Raw genomic sequence first — 4,347 nt, forward strand, 5'->3', positions numbered from 1 at the left:
TCCAGGGTTGGGGAATCTGTGGCCTTGTACATCATATTTGGCAATCATCTCTGACCAATGGTCATATTGGCTGGGGCTGATGGAGTCCAACAACATCTGGAGGGCTGCAGGTTTCCTGCCCCTGATGGCTTCAGAGTCAGGATCAGTGTCTCACACATGGTTAAATTAGCATTTCATATCCTGATTTCTCTGTTGTTCTTGAATTCAAGAGCTGTAATGTGTTGCCATTCAGGGTTAGTGATTTCCCCCCCATATGTTTCCTGTGTCCGTGCTCTGTGCCATTAATTTTTGGCCCTCTTCATCTTCAGTCACTGTTTATTCCTAGCCACCTTTCTGCATTGGGCAGGGGTATGGAACCTTTTCAGCCAAAGGCTGCAATAACTTGTGGAGAACTTCCTGGGGGCTGCATACTAGTTGTGGTTGGGGGCCACAGGCAAAAGTAGGTGGAGCAACAGGTGTGACTTTTACCAGAGTACATGAAGCTGCCACCTTCCAGCCACATGAGTCAGAGATTTCTACACCTCTTACACACACACGCACACACGTGCACACAGCTCTACCTCTTCATCCTCAACACAGACAAGCAAGAGGCATTGATATCACAGTTCAAGCACACACTCTACCAAAAAGTGCAAAAGCACTTGAGAAGGAGGTGGAACAGAGTTGGTGAGGGTGTGATATGGGGACAGGGCTGCGGCCTGGAGAGGGGAATACCCTGGGAAGTGGCTAAAGAACTGCATTTGGCCCCTGGGCTGAGATTCCTGCATTTGGCCTCTGTGTACATGGAGAGATTTCAGACTCTTTCACTACTTTACTTATAATACTTTACTTATAATCCATGGATTTTTTCTACTTTTGTTATAGGCAAAGTAACCAAAATTGAGATTGAAATTGAAGAAAGCGTTCTGTATGGCAGCTTCCAACTGATATTAGAACTTCTATGAATTTGGGTTTATTCTTTGATCGCCTACAGTAACTCTGGTTCCTTTTCTGCTATGACGGCTGAACATATTTTGACCAGAAAGCTACCCACATCCTTCCTAGTTTCTTGTCTGTAGCTTTTTCAGAACCCAGCAATTAACTGGTTACAATGGACAGAGTCCTATTCATTTTTGTCATCTGTATGAGAGCTTAACTGCAGTGTATTTCAACTGACATTGTATTGCCTAATCAAGTTGCTGTGTAAAAGTGTGTGAACTTCCTTTGTCTTTACCAGCTTTTGGGTCAACTGACAGTTTTTGTCCATTTGTCATTGCTTTCTCCCTTTTCCCTTATTATTTAGATTTAAAAAAAATAAAGCTTACTTGCCCAATGAACCAATAGTATCATAGGAACATAGGAGGATACATTATACTACTGAGTCAGACTTTCGGTCGATCTAGCTCAGTATTGTCTACACTGGCTGGCAGTAGCTCTTTAGGGTTTCAGACAGGAGTCTCTCCCAGCCCTATCTTCAGATGCCAGGGATTGAATTTGGGACTTTCTGTTTGCAAGGCAGATGCTCTGCTACTGAGTTATGGCCCTTCCCTGTCTAAGTAGAAGTTCTAGCTTAATTTGCGTACCTAGGTTCAGATTCAAGGAAGCAGTTGTCCTAAAACAGCTTCAAATATATACTTTAAGTTCAGGGAATCAAGCCTCACAGCGGGAATTCTCAGGGGGAAGCTATTAAGTTTTGTAAGAATCATGAAATCACAGACTGAAAAATGTAATTGGATGGGCTATTATCCTAAACAGAGTTACCTGAGAATAAGTACTACTGAACTCAGTGAAACTTAATAAATATGCACAGGATTAGACAATTAATCATGGGTATCTTAGGCCAACTATTTATCTAACATGCAGAGAGATGGTTTAATCTAATCCTCTTTTTTTTACTGAGCTCAGGGCGTATACAGGGCTTTACAGAATGACCCTAAGATTCAGTTTCTTCCTTAGCGTAGCAATATCTGAATAGCTACTATAATAACCTTACGTTTTCATCAATGTGTCTTCAAGCTTTTCCCTGATATACATATCACTGGACCTACCTATCTCAAGGTCATTTTCACACCTGAGGTCTAAATCAAGTTTTGGGATAGAAACACACTCACTGTTCTGCCAGTTCCAGTGCATCTCCACCTAACCCCGCCCCTCTTTACTGTAAAACCTGGTGGGAGCAGCTTGAGTGCATTTTTTTAAATTCAACTTCAAAGAGATTTTGCAACTGATCACCAGATCAACCCATTCCAGACAGGGGCTTTATATCACAAATGGGCTTTTTAGATCTGAGCTTCCTGTAAGGAAGATATGAGTGCCCACACATTTTTTGTAGGCATCCCATAATTTTCCATCCTCACAAGTGGGTGGTACTTGATGGAATGTTTCTGTGCTGTGTTGGCTGCACCCTCTCCTCAGTCACTACACCCCTGCCCTCCACTACCTTTTCCTGCTCTAGGAACTTGCACATCATTTCTGCACCTCTGCATACGCAACCTTTAAAAATCTTTCCGCCCCTCCCCAGCCCAGTGCACAACAGCAAGCATTACCTTGGTTATCATATTTCACAATGTGCAAAGGGGGACGTATGTTGCTGTTTTTGAGGGAGGTGGCATAATCCATTTCCCATTAATGTAAATGTACTGCCTTCAAGTCGATTCCGACTTATGGCAACCCTCTGCATAGGGTTTTCATGAGGCTGAGAGGCAGTGACTGGCCCAAGGTCACCCAGTGAGCTTCATGGCTATGTGGGGATTTGAACCCAGGTAGTAGTCCAAAACCTTAATGGAGGTCTTGTGCTAGACAGGTTTTGTGCAAGACCTTCATATTAATTTATGCGAGTCCTGATGTATGTATTACAGTCTTTGAGGTAATCCCTCACAGCTCCTCTGCAATGGGTTGCTGAAATTTGGATGTGCCATCGGTGTGGACCAGTGTGGAGCAGAATAGGCACACTGGTAGTGTCTGGGCTTCCTAGAAACAAAATGGTTAGGTTGTGCTCTGCGGAGGATCAAATGGAAATAGGGGTGTGGTGATAAAGATCACTCACCAAAATGTCATCACACATGTAATAAACCACACATCCACCCACAAAAAAAGTATTAAGAAGCTTCTACCCCAGCAGTGACTGTAGATGTATAATGTATTATTTTTACTTATTGTACTTATTAGTGGTATGGAGGAAACTGGATTCAATAAGAAAGAAATATGGGCTAGCATTTTAATGCTGATGATGTCCTGTGGGTGCTGCAAAAAAACTTGGATGCATGAGAAGCACCAATTCCAGAATAAACTCCCAAGTCTGAGAGCACCCCAAGTATCTATTAGAAACAACAGTATCCCAATACATATAAATGAATTAAATCAGTGTGATTCAGCTTCATGCCCAAAGCAACTGATTTTGCTGGAGAAATAAAAACCTAGGAGTATCAGTAAGCAAGACACTCTTGGTTTGCCCTGGGAACTAGATGCTTGTGTTTCTCCATCAGAATTAGCCTCAGTGAGAAGCATCATTGGCTGGGAACCCAAAAGCACAGTAGATAACCTGCAAGTGCTTCTGTTTTGTCGTTTGTAACATGCCACTCCAATATTATACGCCTCAATGGATCACATTTAGACAGAGACGTGGAATGTTCCGTACTGCGGCGATTCTTTGTGTTGTCACCTTCTCCCTTACAGACTAGCTTGGGTACCTAATATATAAGTATATGTAAGAGCATGTAGGGATTGCAGAACAAACATTTCAGGCAGGGATGGGGAAATTCAGCCCCAGGGGCCAAATGCAGCCCTCCAGGCCTCTCTATCCAGCCCTTGAGTTTCTCCCCAGGCCACACACCCTTATGAGCAATACCCATCACCAACTCTGATTTGCATCTCCTTGAGCATTTTTTCCCTGGCTAGAGAGTGTTCTTGAATTCCGATCACACTTGTTGCTTACCTGGATGGAGGAAAGAGCAGGATGTGTGACTGACTAGAAACCACAGTTCTGTATAAAGGTAAAATGCACATTCGTTGCTCTGCCCATCACTGGCATATGCACCCCTAGAAGGTTGGGCCTCAGGCTGAAAAAACTTCCCCAGACTTGATTTAAGGAGACATTCTGCAGCTGAGGTATCTGTAACAAGAAGCCCACCATTTTCTGTTGGGTAGCTAAAAAATGTAAGAGACATCTGCTGATCCCAAATGGAAGATGCACAGATAGGATCTGAGTCTCCAGAGTGCCTTGTAAGAGCTCCCCAAGAGGGTGAGCGTATCTGCAGAGGGAGCTGTTAAGTTTGTGGCCAGTACATGTGTGGGTGGCTGCAAGGGTGGAGCAAGAGGGGGAAGTGTCAGAGCAACCACCAACGTAGTGATAAGGAATTTCCTGCGTTC

This window comes from Rhineura floridana, chromosome 6 (assembly GCF_030035675.1).
Source record: "Rhineura floridana isolate rRhiFlo1 chromosome 6, rRhiFlo1.hap2, whole genome shotgun sequence".
Classification (NCBI taxonomy): Eukaryota; Metazoa; Chordata; class Lepidosauria; order Squamata; family Rhineuridae; genus Rhineura; species Rhineura floridana.